The following is a 27,584-nucleotide window of genomic DNA, read 5'->3' as shown; positions in this document are numbered from 1 at the left end:
CAGCCTCTATTCACTTGAGTATTAAAGGGAATAGAGTATCTCACCCACGGAGCCATCACTAAAATTCAAAAGGGTCTCCTCATCTTGCTGGCTTTCTGCCCTAGAGTTTGCCTGTACCTCTCACTTGTCCAGACAGTCTGCACTCACAGGCTTTGCTTTTTCTGCTCCCCCAACCCCCCAGTCTGTAGCCCCCTCCCCACTGTGTGCAGCTCACCCCCTCCCTGCCGCAGCCCTGCTGCATGCTCCCCCTCCCCAGGGAGCCTGGACAGCCCAGTTCTCCTGCTCTGATTGCTTTTCTACCAGAAATCCTCATGGAGAAGTTCTGACAAATAAAAATGCCAAGATTTGAGCCAAATCTGTAGAGAAAATGCTTCGAGAAAGAGGGAGCTGGTTTGTTTTTTCTTTTTTTTAGACTTTATTTACTTATTTGAGAGAGTCTGAGCACAAGCTGGGGGAGCAGCAGAGGGGGAAGCAGGCTCCCCGCTGAGCAGGGAGCTCCATGCGGGACTCAACCTCAGGACCCTGAGATCACAACCTAAGCCAAAGGCAGATGCTTAACTGACTGAGCCCCTCCGGGGTCCCAAGAGGGAACCAGTTCAACATGAAAGCCGCATGAAACCGTTGCACCTGTTCAGGCCCAGGGCTTGGACAGCGGTGTCCTTGAGGGGACACAGCCCAACCTCAGGGCTGACCACTCGCACACCATCATCAGAGGACTTGGTTTGGAATTCTCTCTCTGCTAATTCTCACTCACCTCTGCTAAACTGCCATCATGTTCTCGCGTGCCGGATAAGACGCAGGACTTGCTCACGGCATCAGGATAGGACGCAGGGACCTGCTCATGGCATCGGGAGGGAGAACTAAGGTCCTCGGTGAGAGACGGCTGGCGTTGTACCCAGCCCCATGGTCCATGCACAGGCGCTGTCAGCTCCCGTTCCTCGGAACAGATTCCCGAGAATGTTGTCAAGGCTCTTCTGATGCCTTGCCTCTGCCCTCACGTGGGTCGCTAACTCTACCTACAGCAGTTGCCCGAGGAGGAAATGGGGCGTCCGGTCCTTTCCTACATTCGGAGATCAGTTAGTGATGTGGGAAGGTGCGAATGGCTGGGAGACCCCAGGGGAAGTTTCCATAGCCCAGGGGATAAATAGAAAAGGGGTTCTCCCCTCTCCTCGGCAGAAGGCACTGGCTCATCACTCTGAAGTAGATGTGAGGGCTTTGAGGGACACAATAGCCTGTTCTCTGTCCCTGGATATGGACACATCCTTCCCCTGAGGTCACTCTAGCCAGACTAGACTGCTGCTTCCTGGAAGGAATGAACAGAAAAACCAGCATGTGCACATTCTCCCCCTTCTAGTCCCTGCAAGTCTCCAGAAAAGGGCCCGGGGCCTTCCCATGACCATGATTTTATGTGATCTGTGACCAAGCATTGGCCAAAAAAGGAAATAAAATAACGAGAGTACGTTTGGAAGGGCACAGAGGACCGAGGAGGAAACTCCAAGGTCAGTCTTGTATTTAGTGAAGGCCAAAGGGTGGGACTTTACCACAGGTCATCCCTCAAGTCCTCTAGAAGACGGGATTAAGGCCCTAATGCTGGGTGTGGACGGTCCCTAAGCCCCGTAGGAGGCAAGGAAGCATGCAGAGCTGACCAGCGGGGCCCAGCGTCTAACATATGGGTCCTGCCCAGGGAGCAGCAGAGGCCCAGCTGCCACTCAGCCGGTGTCTTCTAGAAATAGCAGATTCCTCTGTGGGAGAGAAAAAGGAAGAGCCACAAGCGCCTGCCCGGTGGGGAGCTATCCAGTTCGGGAGGGCCGAGGTCTGACCCCGCACCATTTCCCATTCTCACCCAGGCTCGGAAACTCCGCTGAAGTAGCTTTTGAAAATAGCTAGTTATTCACATACCAAAAAACGACCTCCTCTAAACCAGCCCTTCGGCCCAGCACACCCTCCCCACGCCATGTCTGCTGCGTGTGTACAAACACACGTGTGCATGCACACATACACACCCCTCTACAAAGCTGAGCCTGGACGAAGCTCTGCTCCCTCAGACGTGCTCTAGGAGTCAGGACTTCCCTGCAGTCATTCTGACTTTTGCTGGGGACATCAGGGTAGCTGGGTCTGTAAGGGTCCTTCCTTGGGATCACAAGATCTTACAAGACTGTGGGCCCCAGATTTTCCCTGATGCCTCCTGTTCTAGGCGAGATGGCTGAGCCCCTGGGAGGTTCCGTGACTGTCCCCTCCTAGTCACAGAAGCAGTTCGTGTCCACACCTGGTCCTGATCCTCTGCCCAGGGGCCACACAGTGTGTGCCCTTTTTATCCGATCACAGTAGGAAAAAAATTCTGGCTCATTCCTGCCCGTGCGGTGGGCCCGAGCTCCTGCAGACAGCAGGGCAGGCGGCGGCATTCCTTCTCTGATACCTCATGCACTTTCTCACTGAAAGCCGACTCTTCGCCTCAAGTGCATTAAATGCCATAATCTTCCCATAAATTGGATTTAGGAATAGATTCTCGATGATGAACAACATTCCATCGGAATCCCTTCCTCCACGATGAGAAACTGAAGTTTACTTTGGATGTGTTGTCTGTTGATGACGACTGACTGTAAATGTAGGCCCATTAGTGAGCAAATAAAGCACCGTGTTAGGAGAGAACCTAATACACGGCCGTCTTCATAAATCTCCTTTCATCTTGCCCCGACACTGGTTTGGAAGAATTAAAGAGGGCATTGAAAATGCATTAGGTAAATGGCGATATTAACGCTTAAGTTGTTGCCGGCCTTTGTGAAAACATGAAAAACAGAAACCTACCTTGGGAAGCAGGTACCAGCTGAAGGAGGGGGTGCTTTCCTCTCAGGCCTCCCTGGAACGTAAGGATCCATGACCAGCCTCATGACGGGGGAGCTCCGGCCGGCCCCTGCCCAGCCCGAACAGCTTCATTTGTCATGTCTGCCTGTGCGAGCGCCGTTGAAAATGTTAAATTGAAGTGTTTGCAGTCAGGGAAGGTAGAAGGGAGGGAGGAAAAACTCGAAAAGCCATGTCTTTTTGCCTATTTTAGGTCAAGAACCATGACCTCTGCCTAGGCTCATTGTTATTTCATTGCAGTGGTATGAAAAAAACAATGAAATGCTGAACATTTATCAAGCAACCCTGAAAAAACCTGTGTTCCCAAAGAAGGTACAGCTAGATGCAGATTAGTGGAACAGAATCTAAACATGTAAATAGGTCAAATTGTGTATAAATGTGTAAAGTCAGATTGAAAGGGTTTTCATGAGGTTGAGACAATGGACTAAATCATGGGGGGGTTGTAGAACACAGATTTTTTAAGTTGTTGGATTAGTTGGCTTCTCCAGAAAAAAACAGTAGCGAGATATGTGGGGGTATATATATATATATGGATTATAAAGAATTAACTCCTACAGTCATGTAAGCAGCCAAATCTCAAGACCCAGTTGGCAAGATGGTGACTCACGATGACCAGTGGTATCCTTCTAGTCTCAAGGCCAGAACTCAAGACCCAAAAGAGCCCATGTTTGAGTTGGAGGGAGGAGGTGGCAGAAAACCAACATCCTGATCAGAAGCAGTCAGGCAGGAGGACTTAATTACTTAATTCCCTTTTACTAGAGAAAGAGTTGGCATCTTTGTATTCAGGCTTTCAACTGATTGGATGAGGCCCACCCACGTTGGAAGAGGGCCATGTTCTTGACTGTTTTAAATGTAAAACCCATCCAAAAACACTCTCCTAGAAATACCCAGAACAATGTTAAACCAAATATGTGGGCACTCCGTAGCCTAGGTGAGTTGGCACATAAAATTAACCATCACCATTGTCAACATTGATCCCAAACTAATGAAAGATTAAAGTAAAAAGAGGAAGCACAAAATAACTAATAAGATGAATATTGTTCTCTTTCCTGGCATGGGGAAGGCCTTTGAAGATCATGGATGACTACAAAACCCTCTTTAAAAAAAAAAAAAAAAAAACAGGAAATTTAGTTATGTAAGTGCTCAGTTACAACAATAATCTGTGCCTTTTACTTTGCTTTACTGGTACTCAAACTTTTTAATGACCGCAAATTCTGGAGAAGAAAGGATTACATTTAGTTTCCAGGAATTACTTCAACTTTCCTGTCCAGTATGAGCCAACGAATTCCAATCCTCATTTCTGTTCTGAAAAGATTGCCTGGGAGAGAATGCATCGGGGGGGTCCAAGGAATCCTCCCCGCTCTTAGGGTAAATAATCAAATGCTTAGCTAAGTCGAAGTGCACAAAAAGAGCAATACTGAGTTTCTAGAACTTGCCCCAAACTATACCTGTTGGAGCTCTGTTTCATTTTTGTTGTCCACGGTAACATATGGTATATCATTGTTTCCCACTCAGCATATAAATTTTAAGGTCATCCCAAAGTCTACAGATTCTTTCCAGGAAGTTAATCCATAAACAAGGTGTTATTGGCATATGCAAAAGGAGTCAAAGTTGGGGACAGGTTTAATGACAAACCTGCTTGGACTGCTTTGCTCCTAATGCTGGAATGTTGCATTTTATCTCAAATGGGGGGACCATTTCTGCCTGCAAATAACTGGGATTTTTGGACCTAGTCCATAGAAGCTTGTTTCTATTGAGTGTTTCTCTGCAGTGATACAATGTGCAATGTAGCTTGATGGCCATTTTAGGAGCCGTATGAATTGGACTGCCATCAAGATTCGCAACACTGGAACCGAAAGCTGAGCGGCATTCCTCTTCAGTTTCAATGCTGCGCTTTGATAAGGGAAGAAAATGATTGTTTCTCCCTTTTGTCCTTCTGGAATTTGATGCAGCCTCATTGTCCCCTGTGAGACAGGCCCATATAAACGGCACATCTGCCAAGAGCTCGGCCTTGCTGACGGGTGGTGTGACCCATAGGGAGAAAACTGGGAAAGGTGGTAAGAGCCCAGATCTGCCCGGTGCCCACTGGCAGAGGGAAAGACTACTTGGTGGTGTGTGGGAGCCACCCCGGGGTGGGAGGGATCCAAATGTGCACACATGTTCTGTAACAACATGTTAGCAGTGTGAAATAGGCCACTGGAGAGATGTTGACAGCACGGAGATCGGAGAAGGCTCCAGGTCAGGAGGACTGGCTATTAGTGACGTAGCGAAACCACCCCCTGACTGTGCAGTAAAGGCCTCAGAGATGGGAGAGTTGTACTGGGAAATCTAGTAACGTAGGCTCCTACCCCAGGCCTGGAAAAGGAGCATTTGAATGCTGGTCCCAGCTATCTGCTTAACGGACAAACGGACTTACAGCCTTGAAAAAGTCACATACCAGTCACACATTAAAGAAGGTGAAAATTAACCCCTGTTGTCTTAAGTCCAAACTCCCAGGTGCTTCTTTGGAATAACCTGTCATTATTGCTTGTTGAGTATTCCTCTCTTTCTCTCGTGGATTTTGAAAAATAACATGATTTGATCCATTTTGTTAAAATCATTAGTGTAAAGAAGCAATTCAAAGAAGTGTTGGATAAGATCAAAGCTGCAAACTTTAAAGCAAACTCCGTGTTAAGACTGATTGCACCTCAAGGACTGTTCCCTAGACCCCAAAGCCTAAGGGAAAGATCAATGCAGATACGTTCAACCCTTGCATTCTGATGCTTGCAAATCACGTTTCTTTATTTTGCATTTGGTATATTTTGCTATGACTCATCTAGCTGTATTTCTTAAGTTCTTAAATTTTAGAATAGTTACACATACTCAAAGAAATTAGAAATTTAGTATGAGGGTTTCTACATACCGTCTGCCGAGTGTCCCCTATTGTTACCATGTTGTACCCCCATGGTCTATAGTTGACAACTAAGAAGCCAGGATTGGTTCATTGTTCAACTCAACAGTTCATGCAGATCTCCCCAGGTTCTTCTCAACACCTTTTCTCTGTTCCAGGATCTTCTCCAGGATTCTGTATTACACTGAGTCATTAGATCTCCATAGCTCGCTCTCTCTGTCAAAATTGTCCTGTCATTGATGACCTGAAAATTTTCAGAGGCACTAATGAATGTTTTTCTAGAATGTCCTTCAATTTGGGTTTATCCATGGTCTCTCTCATGTTTATACTAGAGTCCTGGGTTTGGGGTAGGAAGACTGTAAAATTAAAATGACATTCTCGGGCACCTGGGTGGCTCAGTGGGTTAAGCTGCTGCCTTCAGCTCAGGTCATGATCTCGGGGTCCTGGGATCGAGTCCCACTTCGGGGGGTCTCTGCTCAGCAGGGAGTCTGCTTCCTCCTCTCTCTCTCTGCCTGCCTCTCTGCCTACTTGTGATCTCTCTCTGTCAAATAAATAAATAAAATGACATTCTCGTCCTATCATGTCAAGGGGACATGAGATCAATATGACTTCTTCCTGATGACGTGGCCCTCCATCTCCTAGATGGGGCGAGTTTTGCCAGGAATCTACTATGAAGGTACACCACTCCCCAACCTGCTCTTTGGAAGGAGATCAGCAAGTGTAGCTCCCAGTCACTGGGGCTAGAGTAGGGTGTGGAGGGGAGAGAGGAAAAGCTAAGTTCCATCTTCTGGAGGGAGCAAATACATACATAAACTTTCTGGATTCTTCTACATGGGCGTGTAATCTCTTCACTTTTCTATTCAATCATTTAGATACGGTAAGAGGGGTCCATGGGAAATTACATATTTTTTTGTGTTATAAAATTCATAGTTTATGCACCATGCCCAGCGCTCCATGTAATACGTGCCCTCCTTAATACCCACTACCAGGCTCACCCAACCCCTAACCCCTCTCCTCCAAAACTGCTGGTTTCTCAGAGTCCACAGTCTCTCATCATTCGACTTCCCCTCCAGTTTCCCCCAACATTGGTATTTACATTATACCTTAAGTTATAATCCAATATATCTTCTTTACTTTATTTCTAAAGTTTTTCCAACTTTGGCCATTGGCAGTACTCATTCTACTTTTGCAAAGTACTCTTCACTCTTAAAGGCTAAAAAAATTCTGAAGTTTCATTTTTATAAGGAACAGAAAATGAAAAATTTGTTTCCTCAGAAACAAGGCAACTCAATGGAATCAGGGTGGCCAACTGATGAAATGAGTGATTTTTTTTTAAAGCATCCACATTTATTAAAAAGGACAAGTTTTTAAAAATATTTTGTCTCCAGTAATTATTCCAATTGGAGGGAGCAAAGTTACATTAAAATTTCTGAAAGTAGTGTAACGAAAATTTTTCTGGAGTGATTTTTGTCCAAAGGTGGTGAATACAAGGTGTATATTAGGTCATGAAGAGAACGCAGCAGATTTGCGAAGGGAGTTTAGATATAGTATTTAAAAGAGAAAGTGTAATTTTTCCAATGTATCTCTCAATCAAGTCTCACCAGTATGTCATGAACCAATTCCGTGTAGATGCGTGTGTATCTAGCTAGAGATGTACTGTGTATTCGTATCTATATGTGTTTCTGGGGGTGTGGGGGGAGTGAGATCTACGGAAGGGGTGACTGCAAGCCAGCTGATCCAGAGCCCAAAGGGTCGGCCACAGGCTGCACACCCGATGCTTCCAAAGGCACTTCCTGGTTGACGGACTTCCTCGTCCTCAGCAGAGGTCACCCTTGCTTCAGTTAAGGCCTTCAGCTTCTTAGAAGGACCTGCCACGTAACGCAGGGTAGTTAGCTTCAATCACAGTCACCAACGGGAATGATGACTTGAAAAATGATGTCAGTTTCACAGAAACCTCCAGGAGAAGACCTGGCCAAGACTCGGTGCTGTGACCTAGCCAAGTGGACACCTAAAATAAATTAACCGTGTTGTGGTAGGAAAAAGTGTTCTTTGTGAAAATTCTAATTCTCGAGGCCATGGATAGAGGGATTCTATTTCGTCTTATGATCCCAGCTTCCGTGTCTAGCCGGGTGCTTTGTCCTGGGAGAACACCTGATGAATATTTGTTCAACTGAATTGCTTTCATATTCGAGAGCAGTGATGGCTGCTATTTTTGAGTGAGTCCTGTGGGTGCCATTATCTGTACAGTTTCTCCCGTTCTCAAAACGCCTGCGAAGCAGGAGGGGTCTACCCCTGGTAAGCTGTAGAGATTCGAATTCAAGGCGGCCTGTCTTCAAGGCCTGTTTTCTCTGCTTTAGGGTTGGCAAGTGGGTCCAGCCCCTTTTGTGGCATCTGGTCCATTGTGTTGCAAGCGGATTGTCCATTCCCTCTTGCCCTCCCACAACAAGAAGCCTGGGTCACACACACAGTGAGAGGCGGGGAAGTGAATCAGCTTCACTCGACCAGAAGGACAACGGCTCTGAGAGGCTGTGGGGCCGTGTGCTGGGCCAGACCTCTGCCCGGTCTCTGCTGGTTCGCTACCCAACTTCAGCACCTATGAAACTCCACCTGCTTTCCATGTCCACCATCTGTAGAAAGAAGACTTTGGGAGGAGATCTTCAGGCTCTCGGCACTTTACTAACCCCTCTAGATCCCTGGTTTGTTTTCAAGCATTTACAAACACAAAGCATTCACATGCAGGGGCTTGGAAGGCCAAGGTCAAATTACCAACATTCCGATGAGCGTGTTCTTTGTCTTCTTATGGCTCTTCCAACAGCTCCATCCCAGACTTTCTGGTGCTTCCATCCTTGTTGATTCCTCTTGGCTGTTCTGTCCTTGCGTCCTGTCCGTACATCTATCTGCAGCTCCCTCAAGCACAATGTAGATACTACTATGCCTGTAGAGCGCACACTCCTTTAAAAAGAGAGCATTAAACTTCCATCTCAAGAGCACCAGCACTTCACAGGATACCGGATATAATCATAAGAAATGCTCATGGGATGAATCAGGACTGAACGGATGAACGCCAGCTATCCCCTGTAGCTCCTGACACATTTTGGAGATAATGCAAGTTAATTAAGTTTGTAATGGATTATTTTGTTCAAGACCTTCCAGAATCGTTTAAAGGCATTAGATGTAATCAGAAGGCAGAGCAAGGCCGCGCTTGGGTGTGGAGAAGGGAGTGTTTTCACCTCCAGATGGAGACTGTGGAGAGTGCTCACTGGCGATACTTCTAGGGCTTTAATTTTATACGGGCTTTAAATTCCTAAATTGCAGGCAGGTCAAAGACGTGTTATTCTGAAGTTCCCTCTCTCTGTCAAGATACACTAGAGGGAGGCAGTGATTGGACTTGATTCCCAGGGTTATTGCTATCATCAAGCTTTACTAAGAACAGAGTGTAAGTCAAACCTTTGCTCAGGGTTAGAGAAAATACACAGAAAACAGGGTTCTTACCATCAAAGTGAGGCCACTCGAGTGGAAAACTAGACTTCAGGTCCAGATGGTGCACACACAAGCACCCTCAGAGTGACTGTAGACGTGGCCTTTATCACAACCCCGGGAGCACCGTTGGAGCAAATCTTGGAGCCAGAGAACCTTGGGCACAGCCTGACTCAGATTTGGCAGCAGGAAAGGAGACAGAAGACCCCACGGGATAGAAGTGGGCAGGTTCTCAGGGTCAGAAACTCTCAAAAGGGCTACATCTCCAGAAGGATTAGAATTTGAAAAATAGGTTGATTGGGGGGGGGGGGTCTATTTTCCAAAGCATCCCAGTAGAGAGAAGAATTGGATGTGAAATTAGATGATTTTTATGTAGAAATCCCTTAGTTCTTATTGTGAAATATTTTAGCTACTGATCTAGGGGAAGTCATCAGAGACGGACATATCAGACTTGTAGATGACAGGCAGTTGACATCTGTCAGCATCTCCTAAGACAGAATCGGGATTCATCTTGACAAGTTAGTATTAGGAGCCTTAATCAACTACCTGACATTTAAACCCAAAGGACAAAAAATAAAAAATAAATAAGTGGGACTACATCAAACTTAAATTTTTTGCACAGCAAAGGAAACCATTAAAAAAAAGGACAACCTACTGAAGGGGAGAAGATGTTGCAAGTAACCATTAGAAGGTTCTAGCCAACACACATAAAGAAATCACACAACTCCATACCAAATAATTGAATTAAAAAATGGGCAGAAAACCCTGAAGAGACCCTTTTCCAAAGATCTACAGATGGCCAACAGACACATGAGAAGGTGCTCAATGTCACTCATCACCAGGGAGATGCAAATCAGAAGCACAATGTATCCCCTCACTTCTGTCAGAATGGCCAGTATCAAAAAGACAAACAGCAAGTCTTGGCAAGGACACGAAGAAAACGGAGCCCTCCTGCGCTGTTGGTGGGAATGCAAACTGGTGCAGCCCCTGTGGGAAACAGCAGGGAGGATCCTCAAAAATTAAAATTAGAAACACCACATGGTCTAGAAATTCCACTTTCAGGTATCTAAAGATAATTGAAACACCATTTTGAAAGATAAGTACACCCCTATGCTTACCGCAGCATTATCCAAAAGAGCCCCCACATGGAAACCACCTACGTGCCCATCCGTAGACGGGTAAAGGAGACCGGTGCTGTACAGTAGAAACCGGCTCAACCATAAACAAATGAAATCTTGCCATATGTGACAAGATGATAGACCTAGAGGGCATTATGCTAAGCGCAGTAAGTCAGAGAAAGACCCATATCCTATGATTTCAGTTAGATGTAGAATGTAAAAACCAAAATAAATGAACAAAACAGAAGCTGACTTGCAGTTTCAGAGACGATCTGGTGGTTGGCTAAGGCACAGATGATACAGAGCAAGGGGAGGAAAAGATACGAACTACTTGTTGTAAAATAAGACCCAGAGAGGCAACATGTAGCAAAGGGCAGAGAGTTAATAATAATGTAACAATTCTGTCTGGGGGATTGATCACCCAGATCACTTCATACCATATATAAAGTCGAATTCCTGTGTTGTATCCCCGAATAGTAACATTTTGTGATTTAGAAAATATTTTGATTTCTACTTCAGAGCCAAGAAAATTAGGTTCATGATTGTCACCAAAGTAAAAGTAACCGTAAAGTGTGCAGTTTCCAAGAATTGGCCTTTTGGTGTAAGAAATATTAGTGGAAGTATGGGTGATTGAAGATGCGGTTTTGGAAGATAAGCAGAACACCTGAGAATCTGAGTGCTTTTCAACCCTGAAAGTTCCATTCCACTCCATTCCTGATTGCATGGTTTCTGGCAAAAAGCCTGCAGTGATTCTCTGTCCTTCCAAGTGTCCCCCTCACTCTACTCTGCACCCCTAAATCATCGATAGGATTTTTCTTCATCTTTGATTTTCTGCAGTGGGACTGTGATACACCTAACTGTGATAGGTGTGGGTTTATTGTTGGCCAGTTGGCTATTTTTGTGGGTGCTTTGCTCTGGTAGTTGTTCTTGGAGGTTCCCAGGTCTGTAGGTGGTCGCGTGTTAAGACTGTGGGAAAGCTCCCGGCCCTTATGACATCCAGCATTTGCCCTGTTCTGTCCTTTATCTCTTCCTACTATCAAAACCACATGTGTGTTCTAGCTTTGATATTGTCCCACTGTACTTCCCCCTCGCCCCCTTTGCATTTCAGTAGAGGAACTTGGGTTGATCTCTGGCCCAGCTCAGACTCTTTCCTCAGCAATGCTGACTCAGCCAATGAGCCCATTAGAGACGGTCTTCCTCTGCTGTACTCTTGATTGCTGATGGGTCCTTTTAATTCTTTTTTGAAGTTTTCTCTCTGCCTCTGTTACCCACATGTTTGTGCACATGGGTACTTTTTCCCTTAAAACCTTGGACATATTAGGGACTCCTGGGTGGCTCAGTCAGTTAAGCAGTTGCCTTCGGCTCAGGTCATGAGATCTCTTGGGATCGAGTCCCACATCAGGCTCCTGATTCAGCAGAGAACCTGCTTCTCCCTCTGCATGCTGCTCTCTCGCTCTCTCTCTGACAAATAAATAGAATCTTTAAAAACATAAATTTAAAAAAACTGTTGACCTATCAATCATTAAGTCCATGATCTATCAAATTTTGTCAGTCATGTCTGATAATTCTGCTAAGTATCTGATAAATCTCCTAATTACTTTCCTGAGTCTGGTTCTAGCAACTTGGTGGTCATGGCTGGGGACAGGAAATGAAATGCTGAGAACACACGTCACCCGGGGCTTCTTGGGGACAACCAGACACGTCACTGTCCCTGCCAGCTGCCTTTACTCTAACTGACCCCACGCCAGGGCTCAGCTGGACCCGGGTGTAAGGTCTCCCATCAGCCTCCAAAGAGATTTAAATAACTTCTGCAAAGATTCCCAAGATGCTGTAAAATACGCTTCAAGAGGGTCGAACCATATTACACCGGCTACACCAGATCACACGAGCTTTTGCACACATTATCTCTTACTTATGCATTTCATTACTTTTTTTAATATTCAAAACTGCCTGAGTGCAAGCAAGTGGCTGGTAAATAATACAACCTCTTCCCCTGTTACGGCTCAGTAGGAATTCCTCCGACGCACCGCACGGGTAATGCTGGGCCACGCACCGTGTGGGAGCTCATTAAAGGCGAACTCTCAGAAGCCACGTCAGAAAGGAAAACCATGTTTAATGAAATAAACATGGAGAGTTCAGGGCTCAAAATCTAGGAGGAAAAGAAAAAGAATCATAGGCTTATAGGAACTTTCCAGGGATCTCTCATGTTGACGTTTATGACAGCCTCGGGCCTAAGAAAAACTGTTCAGTGTCTTACTCTGGCTCAAACAACAGGAGTTCATGTGTGAAACTGGGACATCTGTTACAAAGGTATGCAGACGCCTGCCGAGGAGCCGGTGCTCACTGGTCGGCCTGCCAAGTGCTCCATGCCACTGCAGATGCCGAGCATGAGCTTCCGAGGGGAGGCAGCCACCTCTGCCGGTGGTCCGCAGCCACTCGGGGCCATGTGAGCACGGAAACGAGGCAGCAAGTAGACCCGGGTCTGGTATGGCTCTGGCTTTGTGCAGTCTCATTTGCTGCTGCTCTAACTCAGCCACAGATGGGACGGGTGCCCCCCGGGGGTGGGTGGAAAGGCTGCTTCTTGAGCCCTGGCTTTGGACGGCTCACTTGTCAGCTAGAAAAGGAGGTGCGCTGGAAAAGGCAGGTGGAGAGAGATACATGATCCTGCTTCTCAGAGCATGGGATTGGTTGGTTGGTTTGTTCGTTTTTAAGATGTTATGTGTCTGATAGAGGCAGCGGAGGGAGCAAGCAGGGGGAGTGGGAAAGGGAGAAATAGGCTCCTCGCTGAGCAGGCAGCCGGATGTGGGGCTCAATCCCAGGGCCCTGGGATCATGACCTGAGCTAAAGGCAGATGCCTAATGACCAAGCTCCCCAGGCGCCCCTCGGAGTGTCTGTTAATGCACTGGCCTCCACAGAACAGTGGCCTTCTCTTGGCACTCCCCGCGGGCTGATGGGGAATAGCGTGGTGCTGTGGAACGTCTTTGTGCCCGTGATCTCTGTTTGATCCTCCCTTGAAGGTGCAGGATGTCTTGAAATCACCCTACTGGTAGCAGGACAAGGTCTGAATGCCAAAGGAATCATGGCCGGGATCCCCCGGGAGGTCGGGTGGTGAGGAGGAGACCAGGCCCCCTCCCCTTGTGTTGACAAATCCTAAATTCATTTCCTAGCTGTGAGACCTTGGATGTTCCTGAAATGATACGAGCCTCCATTTTCAATGGGAATAAGAGGACACACCTTTCCAGGTGGCCGTGACACTTGGTGGATGTTCTGTAATGATTGCCTTCAACTTGTCCTGGGCCTCATCAGCACCAACAGCTCTGCTCTGGAACGCCCTCTGGGGGGTGACTTTGGTCCAGGGTTCCCAAGGCAGGGTGAGTCAGCTGCAGCCCACGTGGCCCATTCTGGGTCCATGCCCAGAAGAGTCCTAGTGAGTGTGTAAGTGACCTCCCTGGGTGTTCCCTAGAACTGTCCTGAATCCTGGGAAATCTTTAATGCATTTCCAGGTCCCCTTCTTGGACGTCATATAATCTTCAGACAATATACAGATGTACTTGCTGGGATCCTCCTCCTCTGGGTCCTAGAAGTCCAGAGGTACAGGGGGGCTTGGAGGGGAAGCCTTCTATTGCTTTGCAACCTGGGTAAAATCCGAAAGGGGTCCTGTACGGAGTACAGAGAGCGGCTGAAGGCAGGTGGCTGCAGACCGGCAGACGGCAGGCTTCATAAGCAAGGGAACTTTCATAGGAGACTTTTCTTGGGCGACTGCCAAGAAGAGTAGATCTGTGCACATACCTGCCGGAATCTAGAGGGTTTCTGCTGAGGCTTTAATGGGGTCCAGTCATGTATATAGTCCAGGTGGTCTCAATAACACCTTGCTTTCTCAAGGCTGCCTTTTAAAGAGCTTCCAGAATGAGAACAGTAGACAGAATGTGCCTTCCAAGGACAGGGGGAGGGAGTCAGGAGCCTCTCATCACCGAGGTCCAGGTCCTGGGTTTACCAGTGGTCATGTCCTGTATGTGACCTCCCCAACACCTTCCAGTCCACCAACCAAGCTCTCATTTATGAGAACAGCGAATCCATCACTGCAGGGTTTTTTCTTCTCTTTGAAAGGTAGCAAGAGGTCTTCTTGGGTTTAACATTCGTATAGCTCTGTTAGAAAAATTCTAGAAATAGTCACTCAGCACTGAGCCCTGATGAATGGTGCCTGGAGCCATAGGCAAGTCGGTCAGTGCCATTGAATCAGGTGTCCTGTGATGATGGACTGTCCTAGTGTCGGTACTGCCAGCATGGGGGACCCTCGCCACACGGAGGTGATGTCCGCCATGCTGGACGGTGCAGGTCTGGGCTGCGGATTCCCTTTCCCTCGATATGAAGCCTGAAGCGGAAGAAGACTACTGACACCACGGGGAAATCTATGTATTACTTTTATCTATTAAACTTCTCTGGCCCTCAAGGTTTTCCAAAGAAACTAGGGTCCCCATTCAGTACAAAGGCCACATTAATAAGCCATAATCCCCCAAGCAGGATCCCATCACTGTGCTGTGTTTGGGGAATTTGCCATCAAATATTTCAAAACCAAGCTTCTTAGAATAAAGTGTGAATAGAGTCCATCCCATATAGGGTGTTCGACAGTAGGAGTAATTTATGTCGAAATCACTGGGCCTGAGGGGCCGAATCGGAGGGACGTCTTCTATGCCTTTGACCTTCCTGCTGCTCTGAATGTACTGCACCTGCCATTGTCTTGTCCTAAACTGTAACTCCCCACCATCACATCTTTAAAGCTTACACATAAATAGTACTTAATAGGTCAGGCACTATTTTAGGACAACTCTCTTGCCTACCCATCTTCCCAGTATAAAACAGCCCACACAGCAATGCACTGAAACTTTTATTGCTCATGGAGGATTGGCTTTTGCTGCCCCCGAGGCATGGCTACGGAAGGGTCACCTGGGAGCGGAGCATCAGGCGGAGTGTGGAGCAAGGCAGGCAGAGCAAAGTGCCACCAGACATGAAGACGGTATTGGTCTGTCCAGGTGCCCTACAGATGTTCCCGAAATATGCCAGAGCATATAATGCAGCATGCTCTGGGCAGCAGACAGTAGGTTACAATGTATATGCTTTTGCCAGACGGTAGTGCTGCCGAACTGTCTTTCTTGGTGCTGCTTGCATTGTGCAGTTCAATAATTTGATTTCTTGAGCGTAACCCACTGAAGTTGTAATGTTTGAAAATGTGCATACAGGGGGCCTGGGTCTCTCAGAGGGTTAACTTCTGCCTTCGGCTCAGCTCATGATCTCCAGGTCCTAGGATTGAGCCTTGCATTGGGCTTTCTGCTCAGCGGGGAGCCTGCTTCCCTCTCTCTCTCCCTGCCTCTCTGCCTACTTGTGATCTCTCTTTATGTCATATAAATAAATAAAATCTTTTTATAAAAATGTGCACAAAAATGTATGCACATCATTACTCTCTCATGTCTGTATTCTCCCCCTTCCCAAAATCATTCTGTCGTCCTCTGAACCCAATCCATTCTTTAAATGTTCCTTCTCAAACACACACAAAAAAACAAGAAGCAAAACAAGGGCTCCTTGTGGTTCAGTGGTTAAGCATCTGCCTTTGGCTCAGGTCATGATCCAGGGTCCTGGACCTGAGACCCACGTTTGGCTCCCTGCTCCACGGGGAGCCTGCTTCTCCCTCTGCCTATGTCTCACCCTACTTAACTTCTCTCTCTGACAAAATCTTAAACAACAAGCAAAACAAAACCCTTCCCTACTATTCCCCATTCATTCCCAAAACCACACATCTCTCTCTGCCTAAAAAAGGCAGCCAGAGCTGGAACCATGACCAATTTCCCAGTCGATCCTGAGCTCTGTTCATTCTGAGCTCTGTTTCCCCATCATCACTCTTGCCACAGTGTCCGTGGGCCAAACATGATGAATGAACCCACGAGTCCGAAGGCACATTTGAATGGGCCCCACTTCCCCCATGAAGATCTCTGGATCCGGAAGGCACCAAGGAAGGGTATCCTAAAAGTTTCTGTGGGTGTTAGGGTAACTGGCTATCATCCTACAATTATGAGAAGTGACAGGGGCTGCCGCATCAACACGTCCAGAAAGACTCCCCCTGCCCCCCTTCCTTCCCCACTCAGAAGAGAACATTTCCTTATAGAACCATGCAGGAGTCCGCATCAGGCACTGGAGCAGGGTTCTGAAGACAACAGAAGCCAAGGACCCTCCGTTGGTCTCTCACCCGTCCTAGTTACTAAACTGTTGCCTCTTGTTGGGAACTCGGCCTTGAAGACTGCAGTTGCTGCTGCTGGAGCTGGGGCTCTGGTCCCCCATTTCTGCTCTGCCGGCCTGTCAGTGCCAGGTTCTGCCACTCGGGGTGCTGGCGGGACGCTGCCTTCCTGGGGAGAGAGAGGCACCTGCTGTCGGCTTTGCTGCCTGTGGGGTTCCCCCGTGGCTGCAGGGGTGCTGGCAGAGATCCCCCCGGGACAGTGCTCCGTCCCAGTAGCACCAGTTCCCAGTAACAGGTGACTCCATTCTTGGTTTTTCCAACACTCATGGGCACCACGTCATCACTCCTCACCGGCCAGCCAGAGCCCAGAGCCCCAGCCAAGCTGTGCTCCCTCCATGGACATCTGGCACCCAGGGCCAGGGGGCCCTCCTCTGAATTTCGAGGTCTTCACAATTTCAATCTTTCACTTCTGTGCCTTCAGTCCTAGGGAGTGGTGGCTGCTTAGGGAGTCACATGTTGACCCCTATCGTTAGGATTAATGACTTCAATCTAATGATCCATTCTTACATATCAAGTTCTCATTCTATCAAATTCAAGTGTCAGGTGCGGTTTCTGTCTCTTGACCGATGACTGACTTATGCAGTGGTCATTTCAGCAAATGACCAGGGATCCAGGATGTGCCCAAACGTAAGGATCCATTTCCCCAAGCAGCAAACTGAACATTTGACGAGACCCTGCGGTGCCTGTGGGGAGGGGGGGTCCCCCCCGCCCCAGCAACGGGAGAGTGCGGTCTCGTGGAAAAGTCCACAACAGGCACCCAAGGCACAGTCCTTGGACCATTGCTTTCCTCGTCCTCCAGACGGCAAGCTCTGTGAGGGCAGTGATCGGTCTCCTCCCTGGCTCTCCCCACAGGGCTGTTGTTTATCTGATGGACAGGCGGACAGGTGGATGGATGAGTGAATTAAAAAAAAAAAAAAAGTGAGCACTTCGTGCAATTTCAGCTGACAGCACATTTAACAGTACCAAGGGTTTCCCTATAAAATGAAAATTCAAAAATCTAAAGTGGAAAATAATCCCTTTAAAAATGTAGAGGTGGAGGGGCGCCTGGGTGGCTCAGTGGGTTAAGCCGCTGCCTTCAGCTCAGGTCATGATCTCAGAGTCCTGGGATCGAGCCCTGCATCGGGCTCTCTGCTCAGCGGGGGGGCCTGCTTCCTCCTCTCTCTCTGCCTGCCTCTCTGCCTGCTTGTGATCTCTGTCAAATAAATAAAATCTTTTAAAAAAAAATGTAGAGGTGGACTCCCCATATCCCCTCTTCTGTCCCCTGAATTTCTGCCTCATCTGTTTTCATGCATCCTTGCAAGATCTTTAGGGCCCTGGTTCTGGTAACATTATTAATTACCTTAAAACATCATTCAACTGTAGCAGTTTTGGCAATCTTATTATCTCGGAAGGACAAGGAGCAAAGATTAGTTGTTTTATCATTTAAGTAATGAGATTTTTACACTTCTCTAAAGAGATTTATGAGAGTAATTAGTCTAAGCAGGAGTTTCCAGCAGGAGCATTATTAGGTGTAATAATTAACCTTAGTGGGGCGAGGTACTGACTAGTGACTTAGTGATCACTGAGGAGGGCGTGAAATTTCAGTTTCGGGCAGATAAATGTATTACTAATAACTATTTAATAAAACACTACATTATAAAATTGCCAATACAGAGCAGGAAGTATCAACAAGTTAGATGTATCTAAGCATTAGCTGATGTTTTTTCTTGTTCTTCAAATGCAGCTGGGGGCAGCATGAAACACTGGGGGAGCCCAGGGCTTGCAGTTAGCTCCCGCCACTGCCACTGACCCGCTCTGTCACTGTGGGTGAGTCATCCAGACAAGGAAACCCGGGGTGTCATCAGCTGCAAAAGAAGCAATAGAACAGGCTCCTTCCAGCTCTGGCCATCTGCAGATACAGAAGACGGAGACATTGTTTCAATCAGACAGTAACAGTTACTGCCTAGTGACCCAGAAATGAACTGAGCCTGATAGAAAGTAAAATGTAGGCTGTGCTAAGTACCTGCTAAGTGCTGTGTTTTTGTTTTGTTTTGTTTAAGATTTTGTTTGTTTATTTGTCAGAGAGAATGAGTACAGGCAGACAGAGTGACAGGCAGAGGGAGAAGCAGGCTCCCCGCTGAGCAAGGAGCCCGATACGGGACTTGATCCCAGGCCGCCGGGATCATGACCTGAGGCGAAGGCAGCTGCTTAACCAACAGAGCCACCCAGGTGCCCCAGTGCTGTGGTTTTTCATAGATGCCATCTTATTTTAATTCCTTCAAATGGGAATTGATGTCCCTATTCTGTAGCTTAGGACACTTGGGAAATTTCAGAAACTTGTATAGTAGGTAAGGGTTTGAGCCCAACTGAGTATGTTCAAACACTAGTTCCATTACTTAGTGTGTGACACCTGTCATTGGGTGTAGGTGACCCTATCCCTTCGGATCACTGAGAAAAAGGAGCTCACAAACACAAAGTTCTTAGCCAAATACCTAGCTTACAACAAATCATCTATAACTGTTAATGATTATCACTACCATTATTGTGATTATTTTTGAGATCGTAGCTATGAAAGTCCAGACAAGGTTTGAACTTAGGTCATCTTGACTATAAACCCCATGTAGACTCAGTCATCCCATCCTGATAAACACTGAGAATTTGGGAAAGTTCTCATTTTAATTGCTATTTTTTCCTATTTTGAAACCATATTTTATGCTATAGTATGCCAACAAGCATTGGCTTTGTGATTCGTTATAAAATACAAGAACATGTCTCCACACCGCCTCACGTTCCATTAAAACAGACTGTGTAGTCAGTCGGTTGTCTGTTGTTCCTATTTCCCAGACATAATATGGTCAGTCCTTTAAATGGCATTTTTAAAACTCAATCTAGAATAGAACTAAAATTCAGTTCTTTGGTTTAACAAACCATTGATAACAGCCTTGAAATGAGAAGCCTCGTTGGGGGTGTGCAGAGGGGAGGAATCTGAATGCTTCCGTTGTTACCGCTCTTAGCACTTAGCCAGTGTCCAAACATTGGCTCTAGTCTTTGCTATTTTAGATTTTCACACAAGCAACAAAACACAAAATTATTAGAGTATTTATATTCTTCATCTTCCCAAAAGTGATACTAAAGCAGATTGTATTATTTTTTTCCAAAGATGAAAAATCTCTCCCATCTATACACTTTTTTTTTCTTACAATGTGACCTTGACCTTTCTCCTTCAGGAGATGGGTTTTATCTTTCCTCCTTGTGAATCCAAGGGAGCATGTGTCCATAACAGAAGTGATGCTATGTGACTTCCAAGGCTGAGTTGTAAATTCTCCAACCTTGTCTAACTCCCTAGTCTTCATGGAAATTTTCCCTTGGAACTCTACTATCAGGCCACGAAGAAGCCAGGCCATCAGGGAAAGATAGTGTGTAGGTGTGTAGGTGTTCTGGTCATGACCCCAGTCAACCTCGAGGGCCAGACACAGGTCTTGAGACCAATGGGCTGGGCTCGGTAAGGTCCATGTTAACCAAGAAGCCAGTCACAGAACACTTCGGATTTCTTTGGTGTCCTTTACTGGTGGGTTGTGATATGTTACCGTACAGTCCAGCCAGGAAGAAAGTTAATTACGCCCTTAAAAAAAAAAGAACAGGACATTGTATTTACCATTTGTCAGAGCTCTGGGTCCACCTTTGCAAGAGTCAGGCAAAGATGTTTGAGTTCTAGCACTGTCCTAGACCAGTGCTTCTCAATCAAGACCATTTCATGTTCGGAGCGGCATAAACAAAGGAATTAGAGTAGTAAAATGCTGTTTATTTTCACTGCCCTGAACTTTCTCCTCCGATCTTTGCCTCTCACATACTCAGGGCCCTCCTGTTAGCGTCTATTAAGCCTCAAGGGAGAGTCCAAGCAAAGAACGGAAAAGGGGGGATCCCCAGCTTTAATCTCTATAAATTCCATCCAGTAAAAGGAATTTCTCATGGAAATTTTAATAGTAGGTTAATAAACTATGGTTACAGGGGGAGGAGTCAAGATGGCAGAGAAGTAGCAGGCTGAGACTACATCAGCTAGCAGGAGATCAGCTAGATAGCTTATCTAAAGATTGCAAACACCTGCAAATCCATCGGCAGATCGAAGAGAAGAAGAACAGCAATTCTGGAAAGAGAAAAACAACCACTTTCTGAAAGGTAGGACCAGCGGAGACGTGAATCCAAAGCGACGGGAAGATAGACCCCGGAGGGAGGGGCCGGCTCCCGGCAAGCAGCTGAGCAACGGAGCACAAAATCGGGACTTTTAAAAGTCTGTTCCACTGAGAGACATCACTCCAGAGGCTAAACCGGGGCGAAGCCCACTCAGGGTCAGCGTGGCCTCAGGTCCCGCAGGGTCACAGAAGGATTGGGGGTGTCTGAGTGTCGCAGAGCTTGCGGCTATTGGAACAGGAAAGCTGGCTACAGAGACAGAGCCGACAGTAAGCTCGCAGTTCGGGGTTACCTTGAACCGGTCGCAGGCTCGGTGAGCTCGGAGCGTGGCCGGAGGTCAGGCAGACGGGAGTAACTGGGTGCTGTTCTCTGAGGGCGCATGGAGGGGTGGGGCCCCGGGCACTCGGCTCCTCCGGGCCGGAGACCAGGAAGCCGCCATTTGTATTCCTGTCCTCCGGAACTACGGAAAGCGCTCAGGGAACAAAAGCTCCTGAAAGCAAACCCGAGCGGATTACTCAGACCGGCCCCTGGTAAGGGTGGTGCAATTCCACCTGGGGCAAAGACATTTGAGAATCAATACACCAGGCCCCTCCCCCAGAAGATCAACAAGAAATCCAGCCAAGACCAAGTTCACCTATCAAGGAGTGCGGTTTCAATACCAAGGAGAGCAGCAGAATTCCAGAAGAAGAGAAAGCAAAGCACGGAACTCATGGCTTTCTCCCTGTGATTTTTTTTAGTCTAGCAGTTAAATTATTGTTTTTCTTTTTCATTTTTTTTCCCTCACCTTCTGGGAAAAATTTTTTTAACTTTTACCCTTTTCTTTTTTAACGTTTTTTAACTAGTTTATCTAATTATATTGTTTTTCTTTTTTATATTTTTCTTTGTTCGTTTTTTAATTCTTTTCTTTTTTTTTCTTTCTTCCATTTTGAACCTCTTTTTATCGCCTTTCTCCCCCCTCACGATTTGGGATCTCTTCTGATTTGGTTAAAGCATATTTTCCTGGTGTTGTGGCCACCCTTTTAGTATTTTACTTGCTCCTTCATATACTCTTCTCTGGACAAAATGAAAAGACAGAAAAATTCACCACAAAAAAAAGAACGAGAGGCAGTACCGAAGGCTAGGGACCTAATCAATACAGACATTGGTAGTATGTCAGATCTAGAGTTCAGAATGACAATTCTCAAGGTTCTAGCTGGGCTCAAAAAAGGCATGGAAGATATTAGAGAAACCCTCTCGGGAGATATAAAAGCCCTTTCTGGAGAAATAAAAGAACTAAAATCTAACCAAGTTGAAATTAAAAAAGCTATTAATGAGGTGCAATCTAAAATGGAGGCTCTCACTGCTAGGATAAATGAGGCAGAAGAAAGAATTAGTGAAATAGAAGACCAAATGACAGAGAATAAATAAGCTGAGCAAAAGAGGGACAAACAGCTACTGGACCACGAGGGGAGAATTCGAGAGATAAGTGACACCATAAGACGAAACAACATTAGAATAATTGGGATTCCAGAAGAAGAAGAGAGAGGGGAGCAGAAGGTATACTGGAGAGAATTATTGGGGAGAATTTCCCCAATGTGGCAAAGGGAACGAGCATCAAAATTCAGGAGGTTCCGAGAACGTCCCTCAAAATCAATAAGAATAGGCCCACACCCCGTCACCTACTAGTAAAATTTACAAGTCTCAGTGACAAAGAGAAAATCCTGAAAGCAGCCCCATAAAAGAAGTCTGTAACATACAATGGTAAAAATATTAGATTGGCAGCTGACTTATCCACAGAGACCTGGCAGGCCAGAAAGAGCTGGCATGATATTTTCAGAGCACTAAACGAGAAAAACATGCAGCCAAGAATACTATATCCAGCTAGGCTATCATTGAAAATAGAAGGAGAGATTAAAAGCTTCCAGGACAAACAAAAACTGAAAGAATTTGCAAACACCAAACCAGCTCTACAGGAAATATTGAAAGGGGTCCTCTAAGCAAAGAGAGAGCCTATAAGTGGTAGATCAGAGACAATATACAGTAACAGTCACCTTACAGGCAATACAATGGCACTAAATTCATATCTCTCAATAGTTATCCTGAATGTTAATGGGCTAAATGCCCCAATCAAAAGACACAGGGCATCAGAATGGAAAAAAAAAAAAAAACAACAACAAAAGCCATCTATATGTTGCCTCCAAGAAACTCATTTTAAGCCCAAAGACACCTCCAGATTTAAAGTGAAGGGGTGGAAAAGAATTTACCATGCTAATGGACATCAGAAGAAAGCAGGAGTGGCAATCTTTATATCAGATCAATTAGATTTTAAGCCAAAGACTATAATAAGAGATGAGGAAGGACACTATATCATACTCAAAGGGTCTGTCCAACAAGAAGATCTAACAATCTTAAATATCTATGCCCCCAACGTGGGAGCAGCCAACTATATAAACCAATTAATAACAAAATCAAAGAAACACATCAACAATAATACCATAATAGTAGGGGACTTTAACACTCCCCTCACTGAAATGGACAGATCATCCAAGGAAAAGATCAGCAAGGAAATAAAGGCCTTAAACGACACACTGGACCAGATGGACATCACAGATATATTCAGAACATTTCATCCCAAAGCAACAGAATACACATTCTTCTCTAGTGCACATGGAACATTCTCCAGAATAGATCACATCCTCGGTCCTAAATCAGGACTCAACTGGTATCAAAAGATTGGGATCATTCCCTGCAATTTTCAGACCACAATGCTCTAAATCTAGAACTCAACCACAAGAGGAAGTTTGGAAAGAACCCAAAAACATGGAGACTAAACAGCATCCTTCTAAAGAATGAATGGGTCAACCGGGAAATTAAAGAAGAATTGAAAAAAATCATGGAAACAAATGATAATGAAAATACAATGGTCCAAAATCTGTGGGACACAACAAAGGCAGTCCTGAGAGGAAAATATATAGCGGTACAAGCCTTTCTCAAGAAACAAGAAAGGTCTCAGGTACACAACCTAACCCTACACCTAAAGGAGCTGGAGAAAGAATAAGAAAGAAACCCTAAGCCCAGCAGGAGAAGAGAAATCATAAAGATCAGAACAGAAATCAATGAAATAGAAACCAAAAAAAACAATAGAGCAAATCAACGAAACTAGGAGCTGGTTCTTTGAAAGAATTAATAAAATTGATAAACCCCTGGCCAGACTTATCAAAAAGAAAAGAGAAAGGACCCAAATAAATAAAATCATGAATGAAAGAGGAGAGATCACAACTAACACCAAAGAAATACAAACTATTATAAGAACATACGATGAGCAACTCTACGCCAACAAATTTGACAATCTGGAAGAAATGGATGCATTCCTAGAAACATATAAACTACCACAACTGAACCAGGAAAAATAGAAAACCTGAACAGACCCATAACCAGTAAGGAGATTGAAACAGTCATTAAAAATCTCCAAACAAACAAAAGCCCAGGGCCAGACGGCTTCCCGGGGGAATTCTACCAAACATTTAAAGAAGAACTAATTCCTATTCTCCTGAAACTGTTCCAAAAAATAGAAATGGAAGGAAAACTTCCAAACTCATTTTATGAGGCCAGCATCACCTTGATCCCAAAACCAGACAAGGATGCCATCAAAAAAGAGAGCTATAGACCGATATCCTTGATGAACACAGATGCGAAAATTCTCACCAAAATACTAGCCAATAGGATTCAACAGTACATTAAAAGGATTATTCACCACGACCAAGTGGGATTTATTCCAGGTCTGCAAGGTTGGTTCAACATCCGCAAATCAGTCAATGTGATACAACACATCAATAAAAGAAAGAACAAGAACCATATGATACTCTCAATAGATGCTGAAAAAACATTTGACAAAGTACAGCATCCCTTCCTGATCAAAACTCTTCAAAGTGTAGGGATAGAGGGCACATACCTCAATATCATCAAAGCCATCTATGAAAAACCCACTGCAAATATCATTCTCAATGGAGAAAAACTGAAAGCTTTTCCGCTAAGGTCAGGAACACGGCAGGGATGTCCATTATCACCACTGCTATTCAACATAGTACTAGAGGTCCCAGCCTCAGCAATCAGACAACAAAAGGAAATTAAAGGCATCCAAATCAGCAAAGAAGAAGTCAAATTATCACTCTTCGCAGATGATATGATACTATATGTGGAAAACCCAAAAGACTCCACTCCAAAACTGCTAGAACTTGTATAGGAATTCAGTAAAGTGTCAGGATATAAAATCAATGCACAGAAATCAGTTGCATTTCTCTACACCAACAACAAGACAGAAGAAAGAGAAATTAAGGAGTCAATCCCATTTACAATTGCACCCAAAACCATAAGATACCTAGGAATAAACCTAACCAAAGAGGCACAGAATCTATACTCAGAAAACTATAAAGTACTCATGAAAGAAATTGAGGAAGACACAAAGAAATGGAAAAATGTTCCATGCTCCTGGATTGGAAGAATAAATATTGTGAAAATGTCTATGCTACCTAAAGAAATCTACACATTTAATGCAATTCCTATCAAAGTACCATCCATCTTTTTCAAAGAAATGGAACAAATAATTCTAAAATTTATATGGAACCAGAAAATACCTCAAATAGCTAAAGGGATATTGAAAAAGAAAGCCAAAGTTGGTGGCATCACAATTCCGGACTTTAAGCTCTATTACAAAGCTGTCATCATCAAGACAGCATGGTACTGGCACAAAAACAGACACATAGATCAATGGAACAGAATAGAGAGCCCAGAAATAGACCCTTAACTCTATGGTCAACTAATCTTCGACAAAGCAGGAAAGAATGTCCAATGGAAAAAAGACAGCCTCTTCAATAAATGGTGCTGGGAAAGTTGGACAGCCACATGCAGAAAAATGAAATTGGACCATTTCCTTACACCACACACGAAAATAGACTCAAAATGGATGAAGGACCTCAATGTGCGAAAGGATTCCATCAAAATCCTTGAGGAGAACACAGGCAGCAACCTCTTCGACCTCAGCTGCAGCAACATCTTCCTAGGAACATCGCCAAAGGCAAGGGAAGCAAGGGCAAAAATGAACTTTTGGGATTTCATCAAGATCAAAAGCTTTTGCACAGCAAAGGAAACAGTTAACAAAATCAAAAGACAACTGACAGAATGGGAGGAGATATTTGCAAACGACATATCAGATAAAGGACTAGTGTCCAAAATCTATAAAGAACTTAGCAAACTCAACACCCAAAGAACAAATAATCCAATCAAGAAATGGGCAGAGGACATGAACAGACATTTCTGCAAAGAAGACATCCAGATGGCCAACAGACACATGAAAAAGTGCTCCATATCACTCGGCATCAGGGAAATACAAATCAAAACCACAATGAGATATCACCTCACACCAGTCAGAATGGCTAAAATCAACAAGTCAGGAAATGACAGATGCTGGCGAGGATGCGGAGAAAGGGGAACCCTCCTACACTGTTGGTGGGAATGCAAGCTGGTGCAGCCACCCTGGAAAACAGCATGGAGGTTCCTCAAAATGTTGAAAATAGAACTTCCCTATGACCCAGCAATTGCACTACTTGGTATTTACCCTAAAGATACAAACGTAGTGATCCAAAGGGGCACGTGCACCTGAAAGTTTATAGCAGCAATGTCCACAATAGCCAAACTATGGAAAGAGCCTAGATGTCCATCAACAGATGAACGGATCAAGAAGATGTGGTATAAAAGGGTACCTGGGTGGCTCAGTGGGTTGAGCCGCTGCCTTTGGCTCTGGTCATGATCTCAGGGTCCTGGGATCGAGTCCCGCATGGGGCTCTCTGCTCAGCAGGGAGCCTGCTTCCCTCTCTCTCTCTGCCTGCCTCTCTGCCTACTTGTGTTCTCTCTGTGTCAAATAAATAAATAAAATCTTTAAAAAAAAAAGAAGATGTGGTATATATACACAATGGAATACTATGCAGCCATCAAAAGAAATGAAATCTTGCCATTTGCGACAACATGGATGGAACTAGAGCGTATCATGCTTAGCGAAATAAGTCAAGCAGAGAAAGACAACTATCATGATCTCCCTGATATGAGGAACTGGTAATGCAACATGGGGGCTTAAGTGGGTAGAAGAAGAATCAATGAAAGAAGATGGAATTGGGAGGGAGGCAAACCATAAGTGACTCTTAATCTCACAAAACAAACTGAGGGTTGCTGGGGGCAGGGGGGTTGTGAGAAGGGGGTGGGATTATGGACATTAGGGAGGGTATGTGCTTTGGTGAGTGCTGTGAAGTGTGTAAACCTGGTGATTCATAGACCTGTACCCGTGGGGATAAAAATATATGTTTATAAAAAATTAAAAATTAAAAAAAAAAAAGAAACTATGGTTACAGTTCTCTGGTGTTTTAGTAGATGTTTTTCTTAAAACCCTAGGCTGCGGCGCCTGGGTGGCTCAGTGGGTTAAAGCCTCTGCCTTCGGCTCAGGTCATGATCCCAGCGTCCTGGGATCGAGCCCCTCATCGGGCTCTCTGCTCAGCGGGGAACCTGCTTCCTCCTGTCTCTCTGCCTGCCTCTCTGCCTACTTGTGATCTCTATCTGTCAAATAAATAAATAAAATCTTTAAAAAAAAAAAAAACAACCCTAGGTAATCACAGAGCATGGTGACAGTTAGGAAAGTTGATTGGTCTATGAGGGAAACCACTTGGGACACTAATTTGGTCTCTGGTGAAGGTTTCTCTCTCACAGAGTCAGAAGGGGAAATGCTGCCATGGAGTTCTTATCTCTCTCAACAATTTTATTT

General features: G+C 45.3%; 1 long non-coding RNA gene across 1 annotated transcript in view; it reads right to left on the bottom strand.

Moving 5' to 3' along the window:
* Positions 1-27,584, bottom strand: part of LOC131834768 (uncharacterized) — a 58,688-nt gene that overhangs the window by 19,213 nt on the left and 11,891 nt on the right. The window contains exon 2 of the long non-coding RNA XR_009354938.1: positions 755-5,993. This is a non-coding gene — a long non-coding RNA (uncharacterized LOC131834768). The remainder of the gene's footprint in view (positions 1-754; positions 5,994-27,584) is intronic.

The sequence above is a fragment of the Mustela lutreola genome, chromosome 1 (genome assembly GCF_030435805.1).
Source record: "Mustela lutreola isolate mMusLut2 chromosome 1, mMusLut2.pri, whole genome shotgun sequence".
In the NCBI taxonomy this organism is placed as follows: Eukaryota; Metazoa; Chordata; class Mammalia; order Carnivora; family Mustelidae; genus Mustela; species Mustela lutreola.
This window is presented reverse-complemented; position numbering and strand designations above follow the sequence as displayed.